This window comes from Panthera onca, chromosome B3 (genome assembly GCF_046562875.1).
Source record: "Panthera onca isolate mPanOnc1 chromosome B3, mPanOnc1 haplotype 2, whole genome shotgun sequence".
NCBI classification, from domain to species: domain Eukaryota; kingdom Metazoa; phylum Chordata; class Mammalia; order Carnivora; family Felidae; genus Panthera; species Panthera onca.
This window is the reverse complement of record NC_138344.1, coordinates 21,655,761-21,670,539: the sequence shown is the minus strand read 5'-3', so window position 1 is coordinate 21,670,539 and position 14,779 is coordinate 21,655,761. Positions and strand designations below refer to the sequence as shown.

General features: G+C 49.1%; 1 long non-coding RNA gene across 1 annotated transcript; it reads left to right on the top strand.

Annotated features, from left to right (window-relative positions):
• The first annotated feature begins 328 nt into the window (after nt 1-328).
• Nucleotides 329-14,410, top strand: LOC132668811 (uncharacterized). Its single transcript, XR_013556394.2, has 3 exons — nt 329-3,550; nt 6,611-6,730; nt 9,580-14,410. It is a non-coding gene; the product is annotated as an uncharacterized LOC132668811 (long non-coding RNA).
• Nucleotides 14,411-14,779: the final 369 nt, after the last annotated feature.

Genomic DNA, 14,779 nt, shown 5'->3' with positions numbered 1-14,779 from the left:
TCTATACAAGATACAGGTAGCTGTCACCGTACTAGTGGTAACATGTCTCTGTGCAGGACGCCTCTTCCTTGACAAGACGAGGGCCATCCCACCACTGAACTGCCTTAGCTTAGCTACAGTATTCTAGTCTCATGAGATTCTTAGAAGGACTGGCTAACCTTTGACATGAGAAACATAATTGATTCTAAACGCTCTGAAAGTGGTGTATGGGAGAGGACTATCTTTGGCTGTGGGTGAAAACCAGTAGTGACTTTAAAAAGACAGTGGTGTACTCAGTGCAGGAGGTAGGAAGGCCTGCTAGGGAGGCTTCTGCGTGTCGAGAATGCTTTGCTGTGTGCAGCCTCCACTCCTAGATCATCACATGGTCCAAGGGGACAGCTCCAGCTCCAGTCATCGTGTCCACATTCCAGCCAGCAGAAGAAAGAAGGAAGAAGGGCTAATCCACTCCTTTTAATGCTATTTCCTGGAACGGAAATCACTCATGATGCTGCCATTCACACGCCACTGGCCAGATCTGGTCCAGATAGCTGTGTGCCAAGCTTGACCCTGAGGGTTTCATTATTAAGGAAAGAGCATAATATGGTGGGGCCAGCCAGGGGCAGGCAATATGTCCCCTCCATGACTTTACTATCTCCACAGGCCTGCACATCATAGGTACTTGGGAAGAAAGCAGGCTGACTGTCCATGGCTCAGAATGGTCTACTCATTCCTCACTCCCTTTGTTCTGGCCTGAATGTTTGTGCCGCCATCACCCCAGAACCCACATGTTGGAATCCATACACCCAACAGGATGGTGTTAGAGGGTGAGGCCTTTGGAAGGAGATTAGGTCATGAGGGAGGAGCCCTCATGAATGGGATTCGTGCTGTTTAAATTTTTTTTTTAGTTTATTTATTTATTTTTGAGAGACAGAGACAGTGTGAGTGGGGGAGGGGCAGATAGAGAGGGAGAGAGAATCCTAAGCAGGCTCTGCATTGCCAGTGTAGAGCCTGACAAGGACCTCAAACTCACGAAACCGTGAGATCATGACATGAGCCAAAACCAAGAGTCAGACGCTTAACCAAGTGAGCCAGGCGCCCCTGGGATTCATGCTCTTATACAAGAGCCCCACCGAGCTCTCAAGCTTCTCCCTTCTGCCCCGTGAGGCTACCAGTAAGAACTCTGCAGCTCAAAAGAGGACCTTCACCCAAGCAGGCTGACTTCCTGATCTCACACTTCCAGTTTCCAGAAGTATGAGAAATAAGTTTGTGTTGTTCATAAGCACCCAGCCTGTGCTAATTTGTTATAGCAGACGGAACACACTAAGACCCCCATTTCCTGGGCCTTGAAGACTGGTACAATATTTTTTCTGGAGTTAAGAATTCTGGGGCCAGAGTTAATGTTCCATTAATTATTTGCCAGACACCCAGCTTCATTGTGGTCCCTGATTTTAAATACACCACCCAGAACTACCCAGACCAGAATGAAAGTCTTGCCCCTCATTGGTTCAGAGTTGCAAAGACGTTAAAAGAATCAGGGACGTAGCTGTCCTTGAACGTTCAGGGGTCAAGGGTGGTTTGAACTAGCAACAGAGCTGTGGAGCGAAAGTCGATAAACAACTTGTTTCCCAAGGCCTTTGTGTAGCCCGCCCTTCCTCTCCTCCGCTTTTCCTGCTGCGTCCCAAGGGACCTGTGCCCTGCGCATCAGTTCTGCTGGAACAAGTTATGGTAAGGGCAGCTTCGAAAGAAGAAAACAATTCACAAGTGCCCTTGCCGGTCCCTCCAATGCAAACATTTTCCAAAGTATTTTTTCCACATTTTTGCATCTCTTGTTTGAATAAGTCCCCATTTACTGCTGCTGGCTGAGCCAGAACAGTCTACACATCCCAGGGGAGGGCCTGCCCCAATAGAAAGAATTCCAGACTAACTAGCTGAAGAAATAAGTATTTGGTAATGAGCATGCAGAGGACACTGAGCCTGCCTTCCCAAGCTCCACCTTGGGCTTCCTGTGGCTGCTACTGCCAAGAAAACAGCTTCTTATCCACTCTGGCAGTTAGGGGAAATGTGACAGCTCTGGATCTGGTGCCTGCGAAAGGTGTTTACTGGGTCCTGCTCCAGATGGGAACATTCAGGCTCAGTCCCCTCTTCTACATTAAGTCTTCACTCATCCTTTGACTACACTGCCTTTCTGGGGCCTTTGTCATCTGGGGCTGCCTGGGGGAACTGAGCCTGCCTCATCTCCATGGCTAATGAAGTGTCCCAAGGCACTGGTTGCCCCCCTCCATCCCCCTCTAAGTCATGCTTCTGTGGGAGGGGTCCCAACCAATCTCCTGTCCTTACTTAAACTTCCTCCTGTCAGAGGATGACAGAGGCACATCTTTGGGCACCAGGGCCCCTCCCACAGAGAGGCTGAGTACTGGCCCTGGGGGTCGAGAGTCTGGGGAGCAAGAGAGCAAGGAAAAAAACTTGCACCCCGGCTCACAGCCTGGCCATCTTGCTCTGTCCTGCCTGTTAGCTTCAAGCATAATAGTCCTCAAGGAAACTGCCTGTGCTGAGAGGTCAGAGGCTATGACTGGACATACTGTGTATTCCCCACCACTGGAGAGACCACTGCTCACCTGTCTTTCACCTCTCCTTGGGGGTGAATTGCATTTTCCAAAGTTAGCAACAAACGGGATCTCTAACCAACTGAACCTTTGATCTTTGTACAGCCAGCTCTGACCATCCTCCTGCAGAGAGGGAGGGGCTATTTCCCCTTCTCCCAAATCCAGGGATGGTGCCACTTTGGGGTAAGTGATGCTATTTGACTTCTGAGGCCAAGTTACAAATGACGAGACAATTTCTGCCTGGCCCTCTTGGGACTCTCCACTTTGAAAAAAAAAAATTTAATGTTTATTTTTTGAGAGAGAGAGAGACAGCATGAGTGGGGGAGGGACAGAGAGAGAAGGAGACATAGAATCCAAAGCAGGCTGCAATCTCTGAGCTGTCAGCACAGAGCCCGATGCAGGGCTCAAACTCACAAACCATGAGATCATGACCTGAGCCGAAATCGGAGGCTTAACCAACTGAACCATCCAGGTGCCCCTGGACTCTTTGCTTTGAAATGCAACTACCATGCTGTAGAGAGGCCAAACCTGCACAGAAGCCACATGGAAGTTTCTCAAAGCAGTCCAAGCCAGCATGTGAGGAGGCAACTCTTCAGGTGAGCAGCCCCAAGTCCAGGGATCCCCTCAGGCTTGGAGTCCTCCCAGTGAGGTCCCAGATGCTGTGAACAGATTCTAGCTTTCCTTGATGTTGTCTTTCCCAAATTCTGATGCTCAGAAACATAATAAAATGATGTAAGCTGCTATGTTTGTGGTAACTCATTATCAGCAACAGTAACTGCATCTTTTCTCTTACAGAAACATCATACTTCCTGCCCCCTTGAAATCACATGTGGCCCTGTGACTTGCTGTGGGCAATGCAATTTGAGTGGAAATGATGTATGACAGTGTTTCATTGCTTGGCTCCATTCTTTGCCTGTTCTTCTGGAAGACATGGAGATGTTGTCTCTGTGGGTCACATTGGACATACAGTAGGAGGAAAACACAAGAGTTTTGTTTCCAACCACTGAGATTTGGGGGTTGTTTGTCACCACGTCATATTGTGTCCTGACTGATACACACACTGTTCAAGATGCAGTTGCCTGGCTCAGGGGAGACCATTGCTTATGGACTGAACACTATAGACTCTGGTGTCCTGGTCCCCTACTTGTCCTGTCTCATGGCTTTCCCATCAAACTTAGGGAAGATTCTCTCAATGCAGGGCTTACCCTTTTATACTTTTCCAGAAGCTCTTCAGTGCCAGAAGAACATGCTGTTGACCAGACCCAGGACAAGCTGGGCACATCCAAGTTCTGGTCCAGCCCCTGGAGACAGCGGCCTCAAATATGAGGGCCATCTGGGTTCAGAGGAGCAGACAGTTGGCCATGCAGCCAGAAGAAGGATAGGGACCTAGGAGCTAGAGAGCTAGGTTTAGGTCCTTGCACTGCCTTGGGTAAGTCCTCTGCTTATGAGCCTCAGTTCCCTCATTTGTAAAATGGCATAACATCAGTGTCTTGGTCTGTTCGGGCTGCTGTAATAGGATACCATAGACTGGTGACTTCTAAACAACAATACAGATTTTCCCCCACTTAGGATGAGATTAAATCCCAGTAAACCCATCATAAGTTGAAAATACCTTGCACCAAGGAGCACCTGGGTGGCTCAGTTGGTTGAGCGTCTGACTTCGGCTCAGGTCATGATATCGTGGTTTGTGAGTTCAAGCCCCACATTAGCCTCTGTGCTGATAGTACAGAGCCTGCTTGGGATTCTCTGTCTTTCTCTCTCTCTCTCTCTCAAAAATGAACATTAAAAGAAATATCTTAAGTCAAAAATGCATTTAATACACCTAATGTACTAAACATGATAACTAGCCTAGCATACCTTAAACTTGCTCAGAACACTTCCATGACCCTACAGTTGGGCAAAATAATCTTACACAAAGCCTATTTATAATAAAGCATTGACTACCTCATATAATTTGCTGATTACTGTACTGAAGGTGAAGAACTGACCGGCTGTGGGTGTGTGGGTTGTTTACCTCATGATCGCATGGCTGACTGGGAGCTGTGGCACCCGCCACCACCTCGCATCACAGGAGAGCAGCATACTGCAGATCACTAGCGCAGGAAAAGATCAAAATCCAAAATTCAAAGCATGGTTTCTACCAAATAGATGTTGCTTTTGCACCATTGTAAAGTCAAAAAATCATTAAAACAAACCATTGTAAGTCAGGCACCTTTTGTGTTTATTTCTTACTTTTCTGGATACCAGAAGCCCAAGATGAAGACACTAGAAGATTAAGTGTCTAATAAGAGTTCTCTTCCTGGTTCATAGATAAGTGTCTTCTCGCTGCGTCCTCACATGGTGGAAAGGGTGTGGCAGCTCTCTGGGGTCTTCTTTACAGGGGCACTAGTCCCACTCACGAGGGTTCCACCGTCGTGACCTAATCACCTCCCAGAGGCCCTACCTCCTAATGCCATCATATTGGGGGTTAGGATTTTGACATATGAATTTAGGGAGGACACAAACACTCAGACCATAGCATAATGTCTTCCCTCACAGGGCTATTATTTAGAGGATCAAATTCCCATGTGAAGGGCCCTACCCAGGTCAACAGCACAGGTGGCACCATTCAGTGGCAGCCATTGTTCCTGAACGTGTGCTTTTACACACAGCACACACCATCACATCCAGAAGGAAAGGTGCAGTCCCCAGCCACATGCTCCAAGCAGACAGCCCATTAATTACCTCCTTCACCTCCCCAGACCCATGCCTTGTCTCACTCAGGCAAGCTTGGATGGTTCAACTCCTTGTCCCCAAGGGACCTCCCTGTGCAGGTGGGCAACACATTCAAATAACTCTATCTGGAATGACTGGCAGACTTTGTGAAAAAATCATAACTTTGCAGGATAAAAGATAATGTCTCTTCTTCCAAGGTTGGGCTTTTGACTGATTACTGCACCTCCCTCAAAAGGTTGCATGGAGGTGTCAGTAAGGTAATGGCAACTGTATGCTGCTCAGTGCTCAGGCCATAATCTTGGAGCCACTTCATCCTCCTTCTTTTTTGCATGTGTCATATCCACCAAATCCAGTCATTGGTCCCTTCGCAGTGTGGTCAACATCCATCAACTATCACACACACACACACACACACACACACACACAAAACCACCACCACTACGCACACTGTCTCAGGACATCTCCCCAACAACTGCCTCCTGCCTGGTCTCCGGCTTCCCCCTTCCCCACCCCTCCTTTCTCCACACAGCACAGTGAGCCATTTAAAACCCAAGCCGGGGACTCTAGCATATTTCCCAAAGCCATCAAGCAACTCTCCAATTCTCAGCAAACATCAACTGGATGGATGCCCCACAAATTTAACTCAATTCAGATATGACCTGGATACGGCATCAAATCCCACAGCTTAGGGGTTCAGGCCCATGAGAGAGGCCCCTACTTCAGACACCAGTTACAAGTCCAGGTTGTCACCTGTGCTTCTGACCACCTGGCTGTAAATCAGAGTTCCCATGACCTCCTTCTTGGGTTCAATTAATTTGCTAGAGCAGCTCAGAGAACTTCGAGAGCACTTACTTACAAGTCCCAGTTTATTATAGAGGATACAGATGGAAAACCAGATAAAGAGGTATACAGGGCAAGATCTGGAAGGGTCTTAGATGCAGGGGCTTCTGTCTCTGAGGAACTGGGGTATGCCACCCTCCCCTCATGTGGAGGTATTCACTGACCTGGAAGCTCATCAAATCTTGTTGTTCAAGAGGTTTTATGGAGCTTAATCTGCAGCCCCCCATCCTTCTCCTTCCCAGAGGTCAGTGGGAGGGACTGAAAATTCTAACCTTCTAATTCTTCAGTCTTTCTAGTGACCAGCCTATCCTGCAATCAAGCAGGTGTCCCACCCTAAGTCACCTCATTAGCATAAACTCAGATGTGTTTGAATAACAAAAGACACTCCTATCACTCAAGAAATTCCAAGGGTTTTAGGAGTTTTGTGCTAGGAGCCAGGGACAAGACCAAATACGTTTCTTCTTATACCACAGGGCCAGTCACCCCTCTGCTCTCCTCCAGCCCTGGGCCTAGGAGCTGTCCTGCCCACACCTTCATCTCAAGACCTTGAATTTGCCCTTCTGTCTGCCTGGAAACTCTTCACCTGGATATCGGTAAGCCCCATTAACTCAGCTTTCTCAGATGTTTATTTAAATGTCCCTGTTCCAGGAGGGCTTCCTGGTCAACCCATTTAAACCTGTAGACCACCCCTTCTACTTGGGGTCCCCTTCCCTTCATTATTGTTATCTGTTTATCACTATCACCACCTGACACACAGGTGTTTATTGCCCCTTGCCCAATTAAAATCCAAGCATGAGAAGGGCAGCTGGGTGGCTCAGTTGGTTAAGTGTCTGACTCCTGACTTTGGCTCTGGTCATGGTGTCACAGTTTCTGAGTCTGAGCCCCACATCAGGCTCTGTGCTGACAGTGCAAAGCCTGCTTGAGATTCTCTTTCTCCCTCTTTCTCTCTGCTCCTCCCCTGCGCTCTCTCACTCTTTCTCTCTCTCTCTCTTTCTCTGTGTCTCTCAAAATAAATCAATAAAATAAACTTTAAAAAAATAAAATGAAATAAAATCCAAGCATGGAAGTGAAGGCAGGGCTTCATCTTCATCCATTCCACTGCCCTCACTCTGGCGATTCCTGGGAGTAAATTCATGTGGGAATGCCATTTTCCCACTGACAAATGCCAAGCAGGGGGACAGGAGGGTGAGGATGGCAGGATGAGCAGGACCCAGCACCTGGCAGGCAGATGAGAACCACTTGCTACAGCTTCTGTGGATCCAAGTGGCACTGAGAGAAGCCTGGAGGTCTGAGTTACCCTTCCCACAGCAAGTGCAGTGGAAAGCCCCTGGGTGAGGGTCAGAAACAGAGTTCAAAGGGGATCGCTAAAGATGCGAGGGGTCGGTCATCCAGCAAAAGGGCCCTGGAACCCTCAAGGCACTGACGTGGGGGACCCAGTGTGGAAGAAAGCCTGGAACTCAGAGCCAAGCTCTCACTTCCTCCCTGGCAGACCCAGACGAAACATGTGAGACAGAACAAGCCTGAGGCCCATGTGAGCACAAAGAGCTCCTGGGCCACAGGACCCTGCCTGGCAGTGGTTGGTGCCCCTGTGCCCTGCAGCAACCCCACCCTAGCACACCCACCCATGGTGAGCTAGCTCTGACTCAGACTGTCCTGCACCCAGCCCATGGATGGTGGTTGGGTGGTTTTCGGCACTCTTGGACCCATCTTGGAATAGAGGGGGCAGGCCCAGGCCTGGACCAAGAGCAGTGGGTGTCAAGGAACCCCCAGAGGCTAGCCTAGCACCTGCATGGGCCTGATGGCTCCAGGAAACCAAAAGGATTATCTGGTGGTTTGGCACAGTTGACCCCAGAAAATGCAAGGATGCAGATACCCTGCCAGGTGAGTTTTCACCCTTGTTCCCCCCATCAATCCTTGGCTCTTGAGGACCTGCCAGGCTGAGGCCCCTTCTATTTCCAAGGGATCTCAATTCCCCTCAGAGGGGTATTAGATAAGCATGGCTGAGGGGGTCTTAGCTCTACCTCTGACCAGCGCTGTCCTCCTCCAGGACAGCCTGCATCATCCTCTCCAGAAAGGCAGTGAGAGGGACCTTGGACTCTGCCAGGGACACACAGGGCCCTGGGGCCAGGAGGAGGCTGGTCCTCCCCAGTCACAGTCTCCAGGGAAAACCTCACTGAGGATGCAGCCCCACCCAGCGGGCAGATCAAAGAGAGTCGCGTGGGCGAGTTCAGTGGGGCTGGCCCCACACTTCCAGGCCTGGCTGCCCAGTTGTCTGCCCACTGGGCGCCTGTGGCTGCCCTGGCCAGGAGGGGAGAGGGGTACTGTGGTGAGGCCCGCCTTCCTGCTTCGTAGCTACACAGCTCCAGGGCCTTGGCCTCCTGCCTGGTCTCTCCAGGGCCTGGGGTCCTGCTCCAAAGTCAGTCCTGATGTAGCACTGCAGCCCCGAGGCAAAGATGGCTCAGAGAGACTTGTTGCTGAGCCCTGGGGACAGGGGGCACCTCCCTTCTGGAAGGGGCCCAGAGGTCAGTCAGAACTTGCTCCAGGGCATTCCTGGCTGGCAGGCAGGCAGGCAGGCACCTGCATGGGGAGGGGGACAACAACATTGAACACATCCCTGGAACAGACACTGAACTTGAGCCTGGGAATGTACAGTGGGGTTGGCCCCACAACAGAGCTGTCATGACTCCCACCAGCCACTACACACAGATGCCAAGAACTGACTTGGAGGTTTCTCCCCTCCTCTTGTAACATTTGTCAGTAAAGCTCAGGTTTGGTCTCTTCTGTCCCCTTGCAGCTCTGTCCCCTGATGCTTGCTCACTGGGGAGATGCTCTTGCTTGGGAGGGCTGGGCTCCCACAGGTTATAGGGGGAGGGAGGAAGCCTGGAAAACACCACAATTAGGCCCCACCCCGAGCACGGTGCGCTTTGTGATGGGAACCTGTCCAGGCAAAGGCCTTATCCTAGAGATCTGGCAAATTACTGGGTAGCCATCAGAATGGAGCCAGAGCACAGACGTGCGTGCAGCAGGCACCTTATTAGGCTAATTATGAGCTGTCTCCTTGGCCCACCGATACTGTGTAAAATGTAAAATAAACTCAGGGTTGGCCTAGAAAGCCACTCCAAGGTGGTGTTTTCCTTGGGAGGAGTGCTTGCCAAAGGTCCTCTGGCTGAGGCCCCCGGGGGGGAAAATGTGGAAGAAGTGTCAGGGTGGAGAACCCCAAAAAAAGCAGAGAGATCTGCAGACCCAAAACCAACCTACAAACTGCACGAACCCCTCCCCCACTTCCTTATCTGTAAAGTTCATCCCTTCAGACGTATGATGTGCCAGGAATTCCTGGCCCCTGGGTTTGGTTGATATGATAATGTTACTAATACAACTGGCTCTGCACTCTACACCGATTAGCTCATTTAATCCTTGAGGTAAACCCATTCTCTTTTCACAGATGGGAAAACTGAGGCCCAGAGATGTTAAAGAGCTTGCTGACAACTGTCAGAGCCTGGAACCAAGAAGCAGCCCAGCCCTAAAGGACAACCAGGCCCAGGAACTTCCCAGAACAGATAAGCCTGTGGGATGTGACATGCTGGGGAGACCAGCGCCCCTCCCTGAGGGCCAGTCCCCGCAGGTTCATAGGCAGCCCCTAGGCCTGTCAACTGACAGCCAGCACGGGGAGTCACTGGGAGGGAGGACGCCAGGCCCAGGCCCCAGCATGTGAATGCTGGGCTGCTGTGGAGGCTGGCAGGCAGGGCGGTGGCCAGTGGCTCCAAGTCAGGTAATCACACTGGGCACCCTGCACACCCCTACCCCACCTGATCGCACCAGCCCCCACCTCCCTCAACACCCTCTCTTGAATTTGGCAAATTCAAGCTGCTTGGGAAATGAGCCTTGAGGCTGTCTCCTGTCAAAAGAAAAGTAAGGACATAAAGAAGGAAGGTATCCACTGGGACCATGGGGCCCAGGAAGGGACACTGCCCCACCCTCTCCCCTAAGGCTTCCATGACCCACCAAGATTCTACATCCAGTCACCTGGTCCCTTTCCCTTCCCAACATACAATGTCACACTCACAGGCCTGGCTGGATCAGTACTTCCAGGGCCCAGCCTGTCCCTTGATGCCTATGCACTCCCCATGGGCTTCAAAGCTTTGAGGACAGAGATGACCAGGTCTCATCCACACCCATGGTAGGACCCAGTCAGGGTGAGACAGGACCAAACACAAAAGGCCAAGGGCCCCTCCCTTGGGGGCCATCAGAAGTCACTCAGAAACCCCAAGTCCTTCCCCAAGGTCCCTTCATCCACAGGGCCTGGGGTCTTTTAAGAAAAGGAGGGCGGGTGTCTGGGTGGCTCAGTTGGTTAAGCGTGGACTTCGGCTCAGGTCATGATCTTGAGCTTCATGAGTTTGAGCCTCACATTGGGCTCTGTGCTGATAGCTGGGACCCTGGAGCCTGCTTCAGACTGTGTCTCCCTCTCTCTCTGCCCCTCCCCCACTCATGTGCTCTTGCTGTCTCAAAAATAAATAAACATTAAAAGAAAAGAAAGAAGGAAGGAAGGAAGGAAGAAAAGAAAGAAAGAAAGAAAAGAAGGGAGCACATCAAGTTCTAAATTGGACCTAAGGGGCTTACCCGGCTTTACCCATCTCTTTTCACTCTTCTTTTCATTCAGTGAAAAGAACAAAGGGGCACAGCCTTGTTTTAGTGACCATCCTCAGAGTATATTCAGGACCCACAGCCACAGCAGGCTTGGGAAATAACTAGGCTCTCCCCAGACTTCCTGGGTCAGAAACTCTGGGAGTGGGGCCAGCACTAGGTTTTTAACAAGCCCTCCAAGGGGGTCTGGGGCAGGTACAGTGTGAGAGCTCCTGGCTAACAGCTTCCCTCTTCCACCCTCAGACACCCCCCGCCCCCCTCAGATGGCCCCCATTGATTGCCTCAATTGGTTCTTCCTGGCAGAGAGCCCAGAACCCCAAAAGGCTTCTTTAAAGAAATACCTCCTAAGGGATCCTCCTAGTTTTTGTTTTGTTTTGTTTTGTTTTTTTGTCTAAAAACCACACCCTGGCTGATGCCTGAAATTCTAATCTGTCTGAATGTCCCTCTCACCAATGGTGGGACTGGGGCAGGTGGGGGACTTGAGGTCAGATCCCCTCCTTAGCTCACAAACTGGAAGCCCCTTCCAACAAGGCCAGGGGCTTCCAGATCTGTCTCAGTGTCTGATCTCCTTTTCAAAGGCAGTGCTAAGCATCTAAGTGAGGAAAGAATAGAACATTCTGCAAGCCCAGCCTGCCTGAGAGATAAAGAACAGAAAGGAAGTGCGGAGGTGGCGGTGGCTTTCACAGTAAGTCGCCTGGACCTGTACCCCAAGAGGCCACCATAGCCTGCCATGGCACCCCAACTGTCCCTCCACTGTCCCAGATAACAGAGTCGGGGCTGATGGGATGATTTTTCATGGTCCAGCCCTGACCCTTGCGCCACGGAGGGAGGTGTGCTCACCCTGCCTCCTGTCAGTTCTCCATGCAAATATGAGCTGAGTTACATAAGGTGCAGGAGCCCCCAGGAGCTGCTTCACCCCACTCCCCAAATCTCAGGGCTAGAGCTCTGTATGTCCCTGTCTCAGCCCCACCTGGTAGTGTATCAGACACTGCCTCGGGCACCCAGGAGGCATCTATATACACTCGACATTCTGATTGAGGACACACGAACATCAGAGAAAAGAGACAAAAAATGTTAGACAGGAGGAAAAGGGAAAGAAGATACAGTGACTACCAGGACAGAGGGCTCCCTCAGACTGGGTGGTCAGGGGCATCTGCCAAGGAGAGGAAAAGTAAGAAGGAGCTGGTGGGTGCAGGAAGAGGAAGCATCCAGCAGCACACAGCAGCTAGTACAGTCTCTAGACGGCAGCCTCTCAGTGATTCCAAGGACAGATGGGAAGCCAGAGAGGGTGGGTGGTGGGGGAGGGGAAACAGGGGACAGATGGCCAGAGAGGGTGGCAGGACCAGTGTACAGAGCTAGGGTTTTATTCCGAGGGTGACAGGAACACATCATGAGATTAAGCAGGGGTCACACTTTTAAATGGTCCCTCTGGTTGCGGTGGAGATAGATTTAGGACTGACCACAGTAGACAAGACCACTCTGGGCCAGTGCCTGTGGCAGGGCAGTCCTGCTCACCCTAGGAACACTCCTGGGCCCCTGTGGGCCAAAGCAGTGAAAGGAATTCTCCCAGAGCCCTCTACCTCACTCCAGTACAACGGGAGATTTGTTTTATATCTTCAAAGGGTACATTTTGTCAATAAAATTCAGAGCTTACTTTATTTAAAAATTAAAAAATTAATACTCAATTCAACAAAGTCCCAGATATAAAGGGACTAGTTCTTCCTTCAGCTTTTAAATTCTCTTACTAAATGGCTTATTTTATACATAAACCTAGCAAGTTTTAGTCATCACTTTGTTCAGGAAGGGCTTTGATTTATGTTTTGGCCCATCCACATATTTTGTTAATTATACTCCTTTAAATGTTTTAAACTACATTTGTGCATTTAATTTTAATTTGATTTTAACTACTTCAATTGTATCAATGAAAAAAAAAAAAAAAACCTTCCCAAGTACTTCAGTACTGTTTTATAAATCTAATACATTAAACTATAGAGACTCACATTCTCTGAGTATTCCAATATTGTATAAGAACTTAGATTTCTAGTTAAAAATCTCAAGTCTAAATTAATTACTCAATTATGGCTTTAAATTCTAATTAGAAAGTTGGTCTTATGAGTCTAATCGCCCAGATTATCTTAAACATGACGAATGCTGGAAAGACCAAAAGCATCTGTTTAAACAATGTTAAAATTGTGGGTTTCCTTCTCTTAGACATTTGGATTGACAATTCTACAGTTTTGTCATCCAAAATAATATCAGAGTTACCTTTCTAAGAAATGTCGGGCTGTGTTCTTGGCTGGCAGAACATTTACTGTTGGGAGAGGTCCTGCCTCGTGCCTGTCTGCCCGGCAGGCTGGGCCTGACCTACAATTGCTCTTCCAAACCCTTCTCAATTTAACAGAGAGCCAGTCTTCCCAGTCAAGTCTCTAGACACGAGTCACCTGTCATCTAATTCCTGTCTCTATTCATAGATGTTTGCAGTCCCCACACTCCTGACTTTACACTTTTCTCCAACTGGCCTATGTACTGCTTCATTCAGTTCTGGATTCTTTTCCAGGTCTTCCTATCTGTTAGGAGGCATTTAAATGGCATCTGGCTGACTGTCCCCCAGCCTGGTGACACCTGACTGCTGCTGCTCGATAATGTTGTCCTCTGTGTTCTGGCCGTCTTTCCCTAACCAGTCAAGTAGACTGTGCTGTTTGGTGGCCCCAGCCCACCCCAGACAGATGTCCAGTAGCACAGACAGGACGACAGGGTGTCCCAAACCCCTCCATGGATCTGGAGTACCAGTCTGTGTGAGGAGAAAGCCCCAGCCATGGGCGTCCCCTAGAACCAGCCTCCTAGCAACAACCCCACTCACCCACTCACCCAGCCTGGTATATTCAGAGATGGACAATAACAAGTGTGAGAACATGGAGGAATTGGAAATCTCATTCATACACTGCTGGTTGAAATGTGAAATGGTACAAGATGGAACACAGACTGGCAATTCCTCAAATGGTTAAACATAGGGTCACCACATGACCCAGCAATTCCACTCCTAGGTATAGACCCGAAAGAAATGGGCATATGCCCACATAAAAACTTGTGCATGAATGCTCAAAGAAGCATCATTCATGAGCGTCATAAAGTACAAACAACCCAAATGTCCATCAACTGATGAATGGATTAAAAAAAAGTGGTATATCCATTCAATGGATAGTTATTCAGCCATAAAAAGGAATGAAGTACAGGGGCACCTGGGTGGCTCAGTCAGGTAAGCGTCCAACTTCAGCTCATGTCATGATCTTGCAGTTCCTGGGTTCGAGCCCCGTGTTGGGCTCTGTGCTGACAGCTCAGAGTCTGGAGCCTTCTTCAGATTCTGTGTCTCCCTCTCTCTCTGCCCCTCTCCTACTTGCAGTCTGTCTCTCTCTGTCTCTCAAAAATGATTAAACGTTATTTATTTATTTATTTTTTAATTGGGGCGCCTAGGTGGCTCAGTCGGTTAAGTGCCTGAATTCATTCAGGTCATGATCTCATTGTTCATGAATTCAAGCCCCGTGTTGGGTTCTCTGCTGACAGCTCAAGACTGGAGCCTGCTTCATTTTCTGTCTCCCTCTCTCTCTGCCCCTCACCCACTCATGCTATGTCTCTCTCTCTCTCTCAAAAACAAATAAACATTAAAATTTTTTTTAATTAAAAAAAAAGGAATGAAGTACTGATATGCCCTATAATATGGATGAACCTTGAAAATATTATGATAAGTGAAAAGAAGCCAGACAAAAATGCCATATATTAAATGGTTCCAATTCACATGAAATAGTCAGAATAATAAATGACTGTGGGGGGGGGAAGGGGAATAGTGGGGGTGAGAGATAAAGGGTATGTTTTAAGGTGATGAAAATGTTCTAAAATTGTCTGTGGGGATGGTTGCACTTATCTCCAAATATACCAAAATCCATTGAATTGTATCCATGAAGTGGGTGAATTGTATGATATATGAATTATACCTCAATGAAACT